The sequence below is a fragment of the Procambarus clarkii genome, chromosome 25 (assembly GCF_040958095.1).
Source record: "Procambarus clarkii isolate CNS0578487 chromosome 25, FALCON_Pclarkii_2.0, whole genome shotgun sequence".
Classification (NCBI taxonomy): domain Eukaryota; kingdom Metazoa; phylum Arthropoda; class Malacostraca; order Decapoda; family Cambaridae; genus Procambarus; species Procambarus clarkii.
Window position 1 is genome coordinate 14,377,409 of NC_091174.1, and position 19,623 is coordinate 14,397,031.

The 19,623-nt window shown below is 43.2% G+C and overlaps 1 protein-coding gene across 2 annotated transcripts in view; it reads left to right on the forward strand.

The window, feature by feature from the left end:
* The window catches only part of LOC123756344 (uncharacterized), a 402,241-nt gene that overhangs the window by 37,087 nt on the left and 345,531 nt on the right, over nt 1-19,623 (forward strand). For both annotated transcript variants that reach the window (XM_045739413.2, XM_045739414.2), the window contains exon 2: nt 7,825-7,859. The gene's annotated coding sequence lies outside the window, so the exon portion shown is untranslated. The remainder of the gene's footprint in view (nt 1-7,824; nt 7,860-19,623) is intronic.

Sequence of the window (19,623 nt, forward strand, 5' to 3'; positions counted from 1 at the left end):
AAAAAAAATTAGTTCTAATTTATTATTTGCGATATACTGATCGCAGATATTTTAATGTCTGTGAAGGTTTTCCCATTGTTAATACGGAGGTGCATACTATAAGACATTTAATTCTATAATTCATTCTAAAATTAGTCGACGTTTAGGTTTATTAGCTACTCCAAGACCCAGACACTCAGAAATGCGAAACTATTTTCTGCGTTACCAGAAAATATCTTCAAATTCGCTAAGCTGTTACCAGTATTAATCACAATTGCGATTACCCAAGACAAATGAAATATTGTTTATCTTCGTGTCAACAAAAGGTATACTGCAGCATTATGCTGACTTTCCCAGTAATAAGATCTGTAGTATAATTTATTTTCTGTGGAAAGCAGTTCTTGTTGTATTTAAACGTAAACACGATAGCCAGTTCTTGCTGTATTTAAACGTAATCAGGGAAGGCAGTTCTTGTTGTATTAAAACGTGATTGTAAGAGACACGACGTTCTTCAGGTACGTAACAGGACATGAAAACTTTCCGATCACATATATATGCCAGTAAACGTTCCCCAGGCTTCTGGTAGGTCTTATTCTTTAATGATGTCATTCGAACTTTGTAGGAAAACTTTCAGTGCATGTCAGAAAAATGTACGTTTTGAATGGCCTTGATAAGCGACTGATGACTGGTTGTAATGGGTGGTGGTGGGTGGTGGTGGTGGTGGGTGGTAGGTGGTGGTAGGTGGTAGTGGTAGTGGGTGGTAGTGGTGGTGGGGGGTAGGTGGTAGTGGTGGTAGATGGTAGTGGTGGCAGGTGGTAGTGGTGGCAGGTGATAGTGGTGGTGGGTGGTGATAGGTGGCAGTGGTGGTGGGTGGCAGTGGTGGCAGGTGGCAGTGGTGGTGGGTGGTAGGTGGTAGTGGTGGTGGGTGGTAGTGGTGAGTGCTGGTGAGAGGTCGTGGGTGCAGGTGGGTATAGAACAAGTGATGTTATTCCCCCCATCAATGGTCAAGGATGGTGTAGGTGATGGCGTGTGTACTGGTGATGATAATGGTGATGATGCTGGTACTGGAATTATTTATGGTGGTAGAGGTGACAATGTCACCCACCACTGTCACCCATCAAAAGTAGCACTCCACAACGCAGGCACTACGCTAAGAAAAGTGTCATGAACGCTCTTCTGAAACACGACTCTTATCTCCTGACCGTAATGACAAAATCATTAACATTAACCATTAACCTTTAAATGACCAGATAAATGTTGTTTATTTCATTGACAGTGACATTTAACTAACTTATCATATCATTAAGGCTGTTTTTCTTTAATGTTTCACCCTCTCCCTCAACCCTAAGGACGTCCCGTAATGCAGTAACTACTGACCCTTAATCTCATTATCTATGAAATATTTTTATGTTCGTGGTGGTTTGTGATATTTGGTTAATATTTAAAGTATTTCCTAAGCCTAAAAATGCCGACACTACATGCCAAGTTTGGTTTTAATTCACATTACCTAACTTTACTTAAATAATATATTTTTAAGTTTTATGAACTTATAGGAATTAAAGTGCCATGTAATGGCCAAAATATATATTATACAGTATATAAAATTTGTAATATATCAAATAGAAAACATAATAAAATCTATGTTCAAACAATTAAATGTGTTTGTCTGTCCAGGGTTGGTGATTTTTCTGTAAAGTTCCATGGGGGGGGGGGGGGTGTCGGGCCCTATGTCCCCCTACATTGACTACATTGAAGGGTAATGGGCCGCCACACCGCTTTCCCAAAGTCGGTGGATTTGAAAAGTGTCATCCAAAGTCCGTAGAGTATAATATTTGTTAAGGCTATTGAACACATGGCCCCCGTATGACAAACCATCCTGCGAGACTTCTAATATCACTGTTACATTATTCACTCTTGTGTTGATGATGATATCCTCATAATGCATCCAGAGTCTGCCCGTGCAGACTACTGTTCACATGCCTCTGTATGACTAACCATCCTGTGTGATAGGGATTTTAGCATCACGTAGATAGTTCTCGACACACACTGTTCTCCCCTTCATCTAGTCTACGGCAGCTTCACAAATGCAAATATAACTAAATTTGTTAATAAAAAATTGCATTCAGATTTTGACTCTGCAAAACTTATGCTTAGAAGACAGATTTGCATTTTGGGTGTAACGTTTTGACTACAGTAATGTAGATAGTGTCGAGTGAAAATAGTGAATTCCACTGATACCAAGGCAGGGTTTCACACAATACTCACATGCACCCTGATGGTTACCTTGAATGGTAGAGGAGCGGTACAGGTACAGGTGTCGTATAGTTCTTCCCACAACGCTTCTCTTCAACTGCTCAAAGAAATCACATTAATATATAAATAAATAACCAGGGTTTGTGATGCGGCTGTGCTGAAAGCCTGACTTAAAATAAATCATTGTTAACGCGATATATCAATGATATAACCAGTAGAGTAATGTGTGAGACCCCGACTTGCTATTAGTGGATGCCTTAGGGATCATAAAGGATTTACTTGAATCACAGATTATATTACTTTATAGCATATCGTGGTTCAGTGGTTTAAGGCGTGGGCTTGGGAGGATCTAGTGTGTAGGTTCGAATCCTCCTCGTGGCTTCTACAGATTCTCTCAATTATATTACACGTTAATGTGTGATATTATAATGTTATGCATATTTGTGCATATTCTTTGTGCATATTATAATGTTAACTTATAATATTTTAATACGCACTATGTTTAAAGTGTTGGATGCGTCTTCGAAGGTTAACGAGCCTGACCTGAGAGCAGGTAAATATTAGAGAAATGTGCGAACGTCATTCGTTGTGAGTCCTGTGTCAAGCAGCCCGGCCTCATAAACTAAGGCCAGAGGCTCGTTAATCCAGCCGCCAGACTCACTGTTTATGAATCAAAAACAGTTTATTCATGACTCAACTGAAGACATCTGAACTATTCCCTAAGAGAGCCTCCCTGACGGACCTTTGCACGAGTCGCACCTCTGCACATGCTTCACCCACTTACTGTAAATGCACATAATAGCCAACAGAATTTAAATACCTAACCTATGCCTGACTCGGAACACCAAATTAATATATAATATTAATTTGTATACTAGGAAATTAGTATAATTGGTACTACTACTACTACTAGGAAATTACAGATCTTGACTACTCATTACGCTAAAATTGATAAATGAATCTTTTGGGCTCAGCCGCTGTATGGACGGGCCTGAACATGGGTGGGTGAACTAACATTCTAAGCAGCAAACGAACAACCCGAGGAGCGAACGAGCGACCTAAACAATGTCGCAATGCATCACACTCCTCAAAGACATTTTCAACCGGAGTAAATCTCCAGGCTGTGACTTGCAGTGCTGCTCTTGACAACTGCGGCTGACGGGTGAAAAATGGCCTTAGAGAGGCAGTCAAGACCGAGAGCCAAGCCCAACCTGTGATATGTGCTGCCTCCTGGAGGTCGCTTTTATTGTCTCCTGCAGAACGTTCCAATGGACGGGAAATATATGATGAAAATTTGCAACGCTTTCCACTTAGGGTTTTGCGATCGTATAATATATTAAGGCTCTTGTGTTCTGTTTTTTGCGTTCTGTGTTGTCAGCGTCAACTTTGGAATTTAATATGCGTGACGCAGTAATTCTGGGAACCTTCACTCGAATAAAACATTTCCTATTGTGAAAAATATATATATATTGTCAAACAATTCACAGAACGAGGGATTTTATTACTTAGTGGTCAATACTCTGCTGTTGATCACCTTGTGTGTCACCCTGAAGAGTAAAGTGGACGCTACTTCATGAGCTTCCACTAACCCTCCAGACGGCACCAACCTCTCCCACCTGCTGTTTCCACTCTGCCTTACCTGCCTACACTGAGCCTACCTTAAGGCTACCTTAAGGCTACCTTGAGGTAGCCTCAGAGGACCAATGTCTCCACGCCCCAGTGTCCTGGTTGGTGGTCTTGTCGACCAGTTAAACGCCGCTGCATGAAACACATTCACTCAATTACAGCGACGCGCGGCAGCTACTTACGACCAATTTCGCTGGAAATCTCAGACCTGTTCACGGAAAGACCAACTTTTTATTAATCAGAGCTAGAGCCAAAAGCGCCTGCTGCTTTTGAGTGGGAAGTTCCATTTATTTTTTGGGGATTTAGAGATGCTAGTTTACTAATGTTGCTCCAAAGACTTCGCTAATTATGGGGAATGGGGTGCAGCGAGGGGGGGGGGGAAGATGGGAGAGGGAGATGGGAAGGGGGGAGGAGAGGTATATGAGAGTAGGAAGAGGGGATACGGAGTGGAGGAGAGAGAATATGGGGAGGAGATGAGTAGAGGATAGGCAGCGGAGGAGTGAGTTATTTCGAACACAGAAAGAGGAAAATATGAAGCAATTATAAACACAGAACTTTCCAATCAGTGACTACGGTGCAGGGAGGCGTAGCTCTTTATGCTCACGCCAACTAGCCTTGTTGTATCTGTTGTGTTATAATTTAACTATCCTAGTGTATGAATTCCTTGTTCTATCTAGTTTTTAAAGTTACGGATGGAGATGGCTTCTGCAACTCCTGTCAACGAAATCCACTTGTTAACCACCTGAACAAGGCGCGAGCATTTCATTACATTTCTCGACTCATTTACATTTCCGGCTTCCACTTGTTTCATCTTGTCCTACATTCTCTGATATTAAAGAGGCTGTTCTTGTCCACCTTGCCTATTCTCAGAATCTATTATGCTGTGATAATATTCGTTCTGTTACTTATATTCCTTAGAGTTTTGAGATCTAGTTCTATTGATCTGTCCTCATAGCTTAACCCCCTTAGTTGGTACCAGTCTTGTTGCAGAGTTCTTAACTTTTTAGATTTTGACTTTATGCTTCACAACAAGTTAATTCTATGCTGGTGCTGCATATTCCAGTATTGGTATAACAAATGCTGTGTAGATTGCCATGAAGGAATCCGGGTTCAGGATTGTAAACGATGTTTAAGTGCTTGCAAGCGTCCCATATGCTATCAATCTTATCCTATTTGTGTGTGATTCTGGTGATAGTGATGGAATTATAACTATCCCCAAACCTTTCTCTCTTTTAAATTCCTGCAGTTCCCTTCCCCTTAAGGTGTAGATAAATCACGCTCATTCTCTTTTCCCAATCGTCATTACCTTACACTTGTAGGGATTGAATTCCAGCAGTCACTTATTTACCCCCCTCCTGGAGTTCGTCAAGGTCCTCTTTGTATGTTATTGCACATAACCTCTGTTTTTAAATTACTCATAAACTTTGTGTCATCTGCAATCACTGACATGTACAAGCTCGTTCACATAAATTAGGAACAGCAGCGGTCCCAGCACCAAGCCTTGTGGGACCCCACTTTTTACATTCCTCCAGTTCGAAACCACCTCGATGACTGTGACTCTTTGCTTTCTTTCAGGTACTCACTAACCTAGTCCAGTGTTTCCACAGTTATTCTAGCCTGCTTCTCTATCTTGTACACTAACCTATAATGACAGTGTCAAATGTTTTTTGACAATCTAGAAAAATACAATCTACCAACTATCCTTTTCCGGCTTGATTTTAGCAACACTGTCATAACACACAATCAAGTTTGTTAGGTACGATTTTCCTTTTCTAACTCCATGATGCCTCTGTATTACAAAGTTGGTCTTCTTCAGGTACTTCACCAATATCAGCCAGATGACTTTCTCCAGCATTTTACACGGAATACTTATCAGTAAAATTGGTGTGTAATTTAGCGCCTAATGTCCCCTTTTTATGAATTGTAGGACTACATTTGCCTTTTATCAGAATTTTATGAGATTTCCTGTCTCAAGTATTTTATGGAAGATTTCCTGTCTCAAGTATTTTATGGAAGATTTCCTGTCTCAAGTGTTTTATGGAAGATTTGAGAGAGCGAGTGACAAAGTACTTCTACAGCCTCCATCAGCAGCATGGTGAGATTAAGTCTGGTCTCAATGCTTTTCTCGCATTTATTTCCTCAATGTGATTTTTTAATTTCTTTTACAGTGAATACAGTGACATCCGTTGTTTCTTCTAGGTACTCTCCTCTCCCACTCTTGGTATCCATGTTGGTTCTATTGTAAAAACCTCCTACAAATCTCTTTTAGTTCCTCACATACCTCTTAATAGTTTTTTATGAGAATGTCCCTGATCTCCTGAACCTGATTACATGGTCTCTCATGTTGCTTTTGTCATTAAGCTATAGGACAGCTTGGTGAGATCCGGAGCTGATGTGGACTAATCTTGTTACTAAAGGACACCTTTATTGGTCTAAGCTTTTGCCACAATGTCGTTTCAAATTGACTCTTGGCTTCTCTCCTGACTTGGGTGTATTAATTTATGGTTATCATGTTGCAGAGTTCTTAACTTTTTAGATTTGGGCTTTATAATTATTACTAAATATAATAATTATTATAATTACAATTGTTGTATTTAATAATTATCACTCTTCCTTCTGCTGGGTCTTGAAGGAAGCCGGCCTCGGGTGAAAGACGGCTGTGACGATCTCTGTCTGGAACCCGCAGGTGCGGGACTGGGACGTCCACCTCCTGGGGCTCGTCCCAGCACCTTCAAAGCTCTGCTCCAGGAGGCTGGAATCGTTCATACCCTTGATGGGGTGGTTCTTCTCCGGCTCCGACCACAGCGGTCTCCGGGTTGCGAGTTCCTGTGCCTTCTTTCACCAACTTCGAGGTCATCTCCGGAACTCACAGTTCCTGCGACGGTGCTGGAACTATTCGTATTGGCGTTTGCCTTTCCATTGGAGACTTTCGGCGCCGTGGAGAAGGGGGACCTGCTGCCTGGGTAACAGCTTCTCCCCCGTATCAACCTACCCTGGCTTTGCGCCCTGGAGAGGCTGCTCCAGACCAGTAACCAGGGCGCAACATCATAGTCTCCTGAGACTGATGGATGCCTGCTACTGTCACGAGTGCATTTGCATTGTCCTCAGTTCCCATTTCTTTGTACTTTTTAGAGGCTTTGGTGGTCCTTTCTTTAGCTTGCCTTCATTGCCATATAATTATTGAACCATGGAGTCATATTACGTTTCTCATCCCGCTCCTTGAGTGGTATGAACCGCTCCGTTGCATCTGCATTTCTGAGCTGTGAATTCCATCATCTTATGTGACTTTCTTGTATTTCTCTTTCAGCTCATTCCACTTACTACCCTTACATTAGTGTTGTATTGCATTGGGCTCAAGTGTGTGTCTACTTTCCATCCATCCCATCGCATCTTACCCTTGTTTCAGACTTTTCATTTAGTTTGTCTTCCTCTGTGCCTCTAAGAATACTCTTTGACATGAGTATTCTGGCTCTGGCTCTTTGGTCAGAGCGCCAGAGCTGTCTTTAAAACCGAGTATTATGCAAGCATCGAGAGCCTTTTCATTTAATCCATTTTTTTTATTTACAATCCTTACTTTTAAGTTCTTTATCATACATCACTAACCGACGTGTTCCTCCTGGTTTGTCTTCGTCCTATCGTCCTGTCGTTCCTTGCTACGAGCATCAATTCTCTCTACTGAGTCAATTCCATGAAGGATTTTGAACTTCGTGATCATGTCAGCAGTGTACCTTTATTCCTCCAGTTGGAGTGAGATCACTTGTAAGCACATGGTGCCTCGGGTGTAGTCTATATAATATGACCAAACCACACATCACTAAATCCAGAAACGACGACGTTTCGGTCCGTCGTGGACAATTATCAAGTCGTGTGAGAGACCTTTTATCGTCTACATATTTTTTTTACTCCAGAAGGAACACTACACAAAAATACGAGACCCTGCACTCATTACCTTCATTCTCGTTACAGGACGCAGAGACCGAGGGAGGCAACCTTGGCTCCAAGTAAGTGCACCAATACGTCTCAATCTTCATCAACTCGTCTTCCCTTCCCTCGCCAGCCAGCCAGCCAGCCAGCCAGCCAGCCAGCCAGCCAGCCAGTCAGCCAGCCGGCCAGCCAGCCAGCCAGCCAGCCAGCCAGCCAGCCAGACAGGCAGCCAGCCAACAAGCCAGCCAGCCAGCCAGCCAGCCAGCCAGCCAGCCAGCCAGGCGGCCAGTCAGCCAGCCAGCCAGCCAGCCAGCCAGGCGGCCAGGCGGCCAGTCAGCCAGCCAGCCAGCCAGGCGGCCAGTCAGCCAGTCAGCCAGCCAGCCAGCCGGCCAGCCAGCCAGCCAGACAGGCAGCCAGCCAACCAGCCAGCCAGCCAGCCAGCCAGCCAGCCAGCCAGCCAGCCAGGCGGCCAGTCAGCCAGCCAGCCAGCCAGCCAGGCGGCCAGTCAGCCAGCCAGCCAGCCAGCCAGCCAGCCAGCCAGACAGCCAGCCAGCCAGCCAGCCAGACCTCGGGCTGTTAAAAACCAAACATTTTTCATGGTCAAAGTTTTAATGGGTCTTCCTCTTGTGTGATATTTCTTTTTTACCTTGTTCTTTACGGAGATAACAACTTGTGCAGGCAGGGATAATGACGTTAGGCTGAAGGTGACAGGAACACTCCAGTATTGTATTGGTGCGGTTGTGTAGGAGTTTGTAATATTATTAACCACTGAGAAGAACATTGCAGGGTTGCATTGGTGTTATCTGTAATATCGAGTATTAACTGTAAATAATATGATAATAAGATTTCAAGTGTACATTTGTGAAGGTTCGCATAAATTATTGATATTTAGCATCTAAATGACGTGACTTTACTAGAATCATAGGAGCGATAAAAAGATTGTATTACCGTGCAATGCGTAGGTATGTATACAGGTCTATGTATTCAATTGCGAACTGGATTTGAGAGACTTAACACCGATTTATTAATTATTTTTCACTCCTGACTTGACCATAGAAGCCACCACAGGAGAGCCGTAACTCCGGAGTTGTGATCCACAGCATCACTCACCCCTAGGAGATGGATGAGTGAGTGGAGAGTAATCATCATATCATCACACATAGATACTACGTCAATAAATAGCTGCTCGCTCGCTATTGTACGTCCTCAAAACATACAAATATTAACACTTCTCCAAAATATATTATATCAAATATCTTAACGTTCTCAGAATATCTTAAAGTTCCCATGATGTTTAACTCAGAACATCCTTAAGCTCCGAGATTTAATCTCAGAGAACAGTGAATTTCGAAATTTATTATTTCACAACATCTTAAATATCCGAAAGAATATTGTCTCAGCATCTTCAAATACTGGAGATGGGAGGAGCCAGGAGAGAGACGTTGTGGGCCTTTAGTACACACACACAATGGCTCCAGTCACAAAATGGAGACACCGGGGATCTCCTCCACTGAGGATTAACGACGTATGTTATATGTGAGAACATGCTGACTAGCAAGACTGTTCCAGCCACACAGGAATAGTCGAATATATCGTAGCCATGCAGGAAGAGGTGGATACTTCACACCCTCACAGCGCCCCCAGCCTCACAGCACCCCCACCCTCACAGCGCCCACAGCCTCACAGCACCCCCACCCTCACAGCACCCCCAGCCTCACAGCACCCCCAGCCTCACAGCACCCCCACCCTCACAGCACCCCCACCCTCACAGCACCCCCACCCTCACAGCACCCCCACCCTCACAGCACCCCCACCCTCACAGCACCCCCACCCTCACAGCACCCCCACCCTCACAGCACCCCCAGCCTCACAGCACCCCCAGCCTCACAGCACCCCCAGCCTCACAGCACCCCCACCCTCACAGCACCCCCACCCTCACAGCACCCCCAGCCTCACAGCACCCCCACCCTCACAGCACCCCCACCCTCACAGCACCCCCAGCCTCAACACCCTATACAACACTCCATCTTGCCTGTACAGATTATCACTTGTGCTGCTTACGGCTTCCTTGTCACCCACGTGAATTGTAACACTGTTTTCGTCTCATCTGTGGCGAAACTGACAAGTGTGATCTCACCTGGTGAGATCACACCTGGTGAGATCACACCTGGTATATTCTCACCAGTTATCATCGATACATTTATGAAACTTCAAAGGTCTTTCTCTCACATTCTGTCAATAAATATGTTGCAACCCTGTGACATAGCTTTGCCAAGTGGATAGTCGTTGAATATATCTATAATGAGTGTACCATTTGTATAATATATGTATTCCCTATGTATAGGCAATTAGTATACCATGTGTTTATTTAATGGGTATACCAGTATTTTGATATGTAATAAGATTCAATATGTGTATATGTAATAAGTATACCTGTATGTGTATATAATGCATATATATTAGTGTACACGTGTATATATGTATTGATCATATTAATTATTATATATATGTTAGAAATACACTAGTGTATAAACTTGCAGACTAGGAGTCACAATAACGTGGCTGTAATATGTTAACCAAACCACATATAGTGAATAAGCATAATATACTTAACACTTTAACAAGTAGATCATTGGGAATATACCAACAGTATCATTGGGAATATATCGACAGTATGATAGGGAATATATCGACAGTTCGATAGGGAATATATCGACTGTATGATATTATTTGAATGATGTGTGAGTCGCTAGCTCATTGCCTGGCTAGCAACTGGATAGGTGACCAGACATGCCATCATATAATAGAGTAAATTATACAAACACATTAAATTGATCAATAATATTAGACCCATTAAATGTATATATCGTAATATAAATCACGTAATGTGTCTGCACAAAAGAAAGCCTTTTATGGTTCTGGAACCACCCAATTTAGAACGACGGAAGTAGTTTGTGTGGAACAAGGTTACCCGGCCGCTTGTTAGCGGGCCAAGCTCCTTTAACAGCTTCATGTATTTATAACCGCTGACAGCTTTTTTTTTTTTTTTTTTTTTTTTACTCCAGCGGCAGCGGCATTTATATTAGTTGGATCAAAGGCCGGGTCGACCTCTGGCTTCAGTAATCCTCAAGCTTCACTAATTACACCTTTCTGTTATTCAGTTTTTTTTTTCCATTGTTACGACATGTAAACGACATTATCAACATGTGTCATAATTCATCATGATCATTCATTATAATCATCAATGACAATTATTATCGTTGTCAATATTGTAGTGTGGCTTGTAGAGTTGGTCCGAACACTATACAATGGCAGTGTTCGGACAGTGTGAACGTATTGAAAGTGCTAGTTCGCCTGAGCCTTATTGTCCTGCCTGAGCCACAACAGCCCGTCCTCCAAACAAAGACCCAAAAGACCATTCCATGCACCCACCAAACCCCAGCTGTTTATGAATGAAAATCGGTTTATTCACGACTCACAACTGCTGACGTTCGAACACTTCCGGAACAAGTGCTTCACTGACGAATTTTGTTCGAACCACAACGCTGTAAATGCTTCACCCACGTACTACAAATACAAATAATCGCCAACAGAACCTAAACACCTCACCTAACCTATGCCTATATATGCACAATATGCTAATATATTATAATATTAATTTATATTTGAGAAAATTCACGTTTTGAATGAACAGCATGTAAAAACTTATGAATGCGTCTGTGGGGTCGACCGCTGGATATACAACCCGTCCTCGACTCAAGTCAATTACTTCCAGCGGTCGACCCCAAAGACGCATTCATAAATTTTAACATGCTGTTCATTCAAAACAGGAATTTTCTCAAATATAAATTAATATTATAACAACATATTGTGCATATATATATATATATATATATATATATATATATATATATATATATATATATATATATATATATATATATACACATATATATATACAAGTGAATCACTTGTTCCGGAAGTGTTCGGACGTCAACAGTTGTGAGTCGTGGGTAAACCGTTTTTCATTCATAAACAGGGGGTTTGGCGGGTGCATGGAATTACTTTTGGGTCTTTGTTTGGAGGACGAGCTGGGATGTAATGGACTTGAGCCGAGGACGGGTTGTCTGAGGATGGGTTGGCCACACAGCCCTGTTCCCTCCGGTTTGAATCACAAACCATCAATCCAGATCATCATCAGCCATCAATGACATCAGCATCCATCTTTAATCATCACGGTGAAGCTGCTGGGATTCTACTCAGGGAGATTATAATCACAAACTATTAAACACGTGACAGAATACATATGGTTTATAATTCTGGCCACGAGAAGGCTCTGTCGTGTGGTAATCCCACTTGACAGGAGAAAGCTCTGTCGTGTGGTAATCCCACTTGACAGGAGAAAGCTCTGTCGTGTGCTAATCCCACTTGACAGGAGAAAGCTCTGTCGTGTGCTAATCCCACTTGACAGGAGAAAGCTCTGTCGTGTGCTAATCCCACTTGACAGGAGAAAGCTCTGTCGTGTGCTAATCCCACTTGACAGGAGAAAGCTCTGTCGTGCGGTAATCTCCCGTGACACGAGAAAGCTTTAGCCTGTGATAATCCCACTTGACATGACAATACATTAGCGTTTGGTAACCTTACTTAACATGCGAAAGCTCAAGCGTATTGCAACTGCAAGATAAGGTTTTAGCATGATTGGCTGCCTGACTGACGCAACATTTGACGCCAAGTTATTGCATGACCAAACTGGGATTTTATTTATATTTCCTCACGCGGTCTTAAAAGCGAGTTTATGCATGAGTGCGCCAGGACTTTTGTTTGGACCTGTTGTACAGCTTGAGACATTCTTTCCTGCTACCACATGCCACTGTCACGCCTCAGCTTGCTTTTGCATGACAGAGTTGAGTTAGGAATTATTATTGCGCGACATTATGGGGTTTCAACTTTATTATTTTCAATGTTTTATAATGAAGGGTGTTGGCGTCAACGCCCTCAGCCTCATATCGTCAGGTGTCAGCCTGATAGATCTGTTACCCAGCCTTCTGTGTCCCCGTCAGGTATCACTTGTCAGCCATAGAGGTTATCTTGAGATGATTTCGGGGCTTAGTGTCCCCGTGGCCCGGTCCTCGACCAGGCCTCCTTTTTGTTACACACCGCCAGGAAGCAGCCCGTAGCAGCTGTCAGCCATAGAGGTTAGTTTCCCAGTCTCCTATGACCATGTCAGACGTCAGCTGTCAGACTCAAGGCTCTATTGTGGACTTGTTGAAGTGTTAACCAAGATTTCAACCGATTAATTATTCCTGTCAAGAGGATCTGGAAGTCATATTAATTGTATTATCACCCCTATCATCAAGTGTAAAGTTATCACCTCGCCTCTGCGTCAGTATTCAAGTGCTTTATTGAAGCTAAAACCACCACAATATTAACGTCACCTTGGTAGGTTAGGTGAGTTTTAGTGGGGTTGAACTCCTCCAAGTTGTTCAAGATCACTTCTGATTGGACGCTTCTCAGGTTCCGAGGAAGGGCGGCGTTCTGTGGCTGGGGGTCTCGTTCATGCTGCGTTCTGTGGCTGGGGTCTCGTTCATGCTGCGTTCTGTGGCTGGGGGTCTCGTTCATGATGCGTTCTATAAATAGTTCGTTCTACAAACCGTTCAATAAATTGTTCATTCAATAAATTGTTCGCTCAGTAAATTGTTCTTTACTTAAATCGTATTTTATATCATTATATAATCGTATTTATATCTTTCGTTCGATAAATCGTTCATTCAATAAATCGTTCGTTTAATAAATTGTTCATTTACTTCATCATAATTTACGTAAATCGTTCAATGAATCGTTCGCTTTATAACTCGTAAATACAATAAATATTTAATTCTATAAATTTATCGTTCAATAAATCGTTTATTCTAGAAATAGTTTTCTCTCTAAATCGTTCGTTGCATAAATCCATTCTAAAATAAATCATTCGTTCCATAAATTGTTCATTATATAAGTTATATGTTCTATAATCATTCGTTCTGTCAATCATTTGTACAATAAAACATTCGTTCATAAATCGTTCATCCATAAATCGTTCATCCATAAAACGTTCGTTTTATAAATTATTCGTTCCATAGACCATTCACTTATATCGATCGTTCCATAAATCGTTGCCCAACCACTTGGGCTGGACGGTAGAACGACGGTCTCGCTTCATGCAGGTCGGCGTTCAATCCCCGACCGTCCAAATGGTTGGGCACCATTCCTTCGCTCCCCCGTCCCATCCCAAATCCTTATCCTGACCCCTTCCCAGTGCTACATAGTCGTAATGGCTTGGCACTTCCCGCTGATAATTCCCCTCCGTAAATCATTCGTACTATAAATCGATTGTTCAATAAATTGTTCATTCTATAATCTGTTTGTTGCCAAAAAATAGGGACTTAGAATAAAGAATAAATGTCCAGAAATTGTTGCCAAAAAATAGGAACTTGGAATAAATGTCCAGAAATAAATGGCTTTCCATCACATCCGGCCTCGGGCGACCAGGACGGCCTGTTGGTCCAGTTATTGTTCACCGTTAACCGGACTGTGCTCTCGCTTCCCGTTGTTGTTGTTCCGGATAATGTTCACCGTTAACGGGACTATGTCGTGGTCTTGCATACTGTTATCCGTCCGTTGTTCAATGACCTTTTTATTTAGTTTAGATTACCTTAGTGGTACAAATAATAATGGTACAAGTAGTTGTGGTACTAACAACAGTAATGGAACAAGCAGTGGAACAAGCAGCAGTGGAACAAGCAATAGTTGTACAAGCAACAGTGGTACAATGATGGAACAAGCAGTAGTGGTACAATCAGTAATGGTACAAGCAGTAGCGGTATAAGCACTAGTGTATTGGTACAAGCACTAGTGCAGTGGTACAAGCACTAGTGTAGTGGTACAAGCACTAGTGCAGTGGTACAAGCACTAGTGTAGTGGTACAAGCACTAGTGCAGTGGTACAAGCACTAGTGCAGTGGTACAAGCACTAGTGCAGTGGTACAAGCACTAGTGCAGTGGTACAAGCACTAGTGCAGTGGTACAAGCACTAGTGTAGTGGTACAAGCACTAGTGTAGTGGTACAAGCACTAGTGCAGTGGTACAAGCACTAGTGCAGTGGTACAAGCACTAGTGCAGTGGTACAAGCACTAGTGCAGTGGTACAAGCACTAGTGTAGTGGTACAAGCACTAGTGTAGTGGTACAAGCACTAGTGTAGTGGTACAAGCACTAGTGTAGTGGTACAAGCACTAGTGCAGTGGTACAAGCACTAGTGCAGTGGTACAAGCACTAGTGCAGTGGTACAAGCACTAGTGCAGTGGTACAAGCACTAGTGCAGTGGTACAAGCACTAGTGCAGTGGTACAAGCAATAGTGCAGTGGTACAAGCACTACCACAACAAACATTTGTAATGTTTGTACGCAATAAAAAATGAATAAAGGTCCTTTAGTGAGAAGTGTTAAAAATGAATACAGTTTAGTGAGAAACAGTGCAAGTGAAGTTACTTTAGTGAATTGTGTCAGAATTAAGGCTTTTACAAAGACTCATGAAGGAAGTGAAGGAAGTTCTTTCTTCGGTTACAACAATTGAATGAATGACATGCTAATTAAAATTAGTGATTTCCCCTGCAGTTAAAGTAAGGTCTCATGATTAAATAAAGTAGCAGTTACAGCTGAAATAAGCTCTTGGACGATTAAATAAATTAGCGGTTACAGTTTAATTAGGACTTGACAATCAAAGGAAGTAGCGGTTACAGCTGAAGCCCCAACGACTAACAAGAGGAGCAGATACAGTTGAAATAAGCTCGTACGATTGAAGGAAGGAACATTTAGAGCTTAAATATCTTCACGTGAGTAAAGAAAGTAGCGATTACAGCTGAAATAAGTTCTCACGATTATTGAGTAGCGGTTACAGCAGAATGAAGCCCTCAATGAAGAAGAATGAAGCTCTCAATGAACAAGAATGAAGCTCTCAATGAACAGAAGAATGAAGCTCTCAATGAACAGAAGAATGAAGCTCTCAATGAACAGAAAAATGAAGCTCTCAATGAACAGAAGAATGAAGCTCTCAATGAACAGAAGAATGAAGCTCTCAATGAACAGAAAAATGAAGCTCTCAATGAACAGAAGAATGAAGCTCTCAATGAACAGAAGAATGAAGTTCTCAATGAACAGAAGAATCAAGCTCTCAATGAACAGAAGAATGAAGCTCTCTATAAACAGAAAAAATGAAGCTCTCAATGAACAGAAGAATGAAGCTCTCACTGAACAGAAGAATGAAGCTCTCATTGAACAGAAGAACGAAGCTCTCACTGTTAAAGAACATACATGTAACAGTTAACTGAATCTCCCAGCTAGAGAAAATAACATTGTAAGGTAATTAAGGTAATTCATTGCAAATGACTCACAAATTCACAGCTAGATTACTCTCAATAGTCCATAATCTGGGGGGGGGGGATACACTATTATGAAGGACAGTGAAAGGCGCTTGGGAACACATGACAAATTAATTCTACAATGATAATGAAGAATTATACCGGCGTAACTCATTCAACTGATGTAGAATGCATATTATGTATACTACTGTCAGACATGTATTAGCTGTGAGACAATGAGTGGTTCGGTATGACGCTATTCTATGACCCCACGGGACAGTAACCTCGACCCAACCACTTGGGGTGGACGGTAGAGCGACGGTCTCGGCTTCATGTAGGTCGGTGTTCAATCCCCGACCGTTCAAGTGGTTGGGCATCATTCCTTTCCCACTGTCCCATCACAAATCCCAGTGCTATATAGTCGTAATTGCTTGGCGCTTTCTCTCGATAGTTCCCTTCCAGGCTTGTTAGCTTGTCCAGTCATTTCGCGTTTGAGGAGAATCTTTGCCTACTAAATCTTGGAAGACAATTCGAGTGCCTCTGCTGGGATGCTCAGTGCTGGGCGGCTCACTGCTGGGATGACGGTCCCAGCTGTCAACTACTGCGTGGGATGCAAGCACAGTTTGCATCCCACTTTTGGCTGTGTGTGTGTGTGTGTGTGTGTGTGTGTGTGTGTGTGTGTGTGTGTGTGTGTCACTGCGGGGCGGCAAACTATACAACTACCATCAAAACAAGAAGTAGCAGCGCGCTGTAGTACTGATGAGACCCTCGGCAATAACGTGATGTGAAGTAGCTTCAAATACATGCTGATTTATACCACAATTGTGCTATATTTGTACCAGTACTGGTTGTACCAACACTGTTAGTGGCACGATTACTTGTACCACAATCATATGCCTCGTAGCGAACACACACCCACACACACATACACAGTCGCCATTGTTCATAATTTAACCTGCACACAACTGAAGCTTTTACGTCCATCTGCATTTCAATTTACAAAATCTGAACCCACGTTAAAAACTCATTAATTAAATTTGCCCCGGTGTATCCGGCCTGCCTGCTGGCCTGCCTGCTGGCCTGCCTGCTGGCCTGCCTGCTGGCCTGCTTCTGAAGCCCCGGTTACCGCGCCAAGTAATTATCATAAATTTATGACGCATATTTCTCTCTCTCAAATTTGAGGCATTCAGCTCAGCGGAGCAACAAGATATAAAAAGAGGAACTAGAACGAGATTGAAAGCGAAAACAAGATTAAAAATACGAAGCAGAACGCACGAATCAAATTCCATTTCCCAGTCGATCCCCTGCACGACCCTCCGAGACCCCCGCCCCCCCCTTGCCCCCCTTCTCCCCTTCCCCTCTCTCCCCCCCCCCTTCAAGATTGTATATTGAAAGTGGGTTAAAACAAATAACCTAAATTGGTCGATGCAAATCAACGCAGATTACACGGAATTTGGGTTCCATTATGTCAGATCTTTCGTTTTTAGAAGACTGAATGTGTGTGCGTGTGTGCGTGCGTGTGTGTGTGTGTGTGTGTGTGTGTGTGTGTGTGTGTGTGTGTGTGTGTGTGTGTGTGTGTGTGTGTGTGTGTGTGTGTGTCAGCAGAAATGCATAGCAGAATTTTATGAGAACTACACACATGTATTAAATACAGACACAGACACAGACACACACACACACACACACACACACACACACACACACACACACACACACACACACACACACACATATCTATATATCTGACTATCCGAGATTAGGGGCCAGATGTTTGGCGCTAGCCTCCCCAGACTCTGCAGGGTGACTCGACTTTGTCCAGGGATGGTCATAGGCGGGTCGGGGTAGAGCCCCATTCCTCCTCCCCGCTATTTAAAAGTAATGGCTAATCATACTAATTTCCAATCTGGCAAAATATAGGACTCCATCCTCATAATAATTACAGAGATGACAGGAAAGTGGTAAAGAGCAGAGATAGTGGTAGAGGGGCGGGGATGTTGGTGAGAGGTAGGGAAGGTGATGGATCCATTGTAAGGTGAAGGGTAGGGAAGGTAGTGATGGGCAGGAAAGGTGGTGATGGGCAGGGAAGATAGTGATGAGCAGGGAGGGTGATGGGGGTCTGATAGCTGAGTGGACAGCGCTCGGGAATCGTAGTCCTAAGGTTCTGGGTTCGATCCCCGGTGGAGGCGGAAACAAATGAGTAGAGTTTCTTTCACCCTGATTCGCCTGTTTACCAAGCATTAAATAGGTACCTGAGAGTTAGACAGCTGCTATTGGCTGCTTCCTGGGTGTGTGTAAAGAAAAGGAGGCCTGGTCGAGGACCGGACCGCGGGGACGCTAAACCCCAAAATTATCTCAAGATAACCTCAAGATTGGTAGGGAAGGTCGGGGAGAGGGTGTGTGTACTTACCTAACTGTAATTACCTAGTTGTGCTTGCGGGGGTTGAGCTCTGGCTCTTTGGTCCCGCCTCTCAACTGTCAATCAACTGGTGTACAGATTCATGAGCCTATTGGGCTCTATCATATCTACATTTGAAACTGTGTATGAAGTCAGCCTCCGCCACATCACTCCTTAGTGTATTCCACCTGTTAACTACTTTAACACTGAAAAAGTTCTTTCTAATATCCCTGTGGCTCATTTGGACACTCAGTTTCCACCTGTGTCCCCTTGTTCGCGTACCACCCGTGTTAAACAGTTTATCCTTGTCTACCATGTCAATTCCTCTGAGAATGTTGTAGGTAGTGATCATATCTCCCCTTACTCTTCTGTCTTCCAGTGTCGTGAGGTGCATGTCACGTAGCCTTTCCTCGTAACTCATGCCTCTTAGTTCTAGGACTAGCCTAGTGGCATACCTCTGAACTTTTTCCGTGTGTGTGTGTGTGTGTGTGTGTGTGTGTGTGTGTGTGCGTGCGTGCGTGCGTGCGTGCGTGCGTGCGTGCGCGCGCGTTCTGATATTGCATAACTTTTCAGCAGAGGTTAGAGGTCAGTGTTCGTGGGAGGGGGGGAGGGGGTTGAATTTTTTTTGTAGTTGAGGGCTAAACATGACAATCATCGATAATAAGGTGTAATTAACGGCCCGTTGTGGCCTGTTGGTCGGGGATTTTAATAAAATACACGTCACGACCCGCCGTGGAAGTCAAATACAAGGCTTTTTTTAGAGCAAGGATTAAGCCGAACCCCTAAGGAAAATGAGAGAGAGAGAGAGAGAGAGAGAGAGAGAGAGAGAGAGAGAGAGAGAGAGAGAGAGAGAGAGAGAGAGAGAGAGAGAGAGAGAGAGAGAGAACAAGAGGACCCCACAACCATCTCATCTGTGCTATCGACAGGAGACCTCTGGCTCACGCTCTCCTGATCACACCTCCGCTCCCCCCCCCCCTCTCTCTCTCTCTCTCTCTCTCTCTCTCTCTCTCTCTCTCTCTCTCTCTCTCTCTCTCTCTCTCTCATCTCTTTTTCG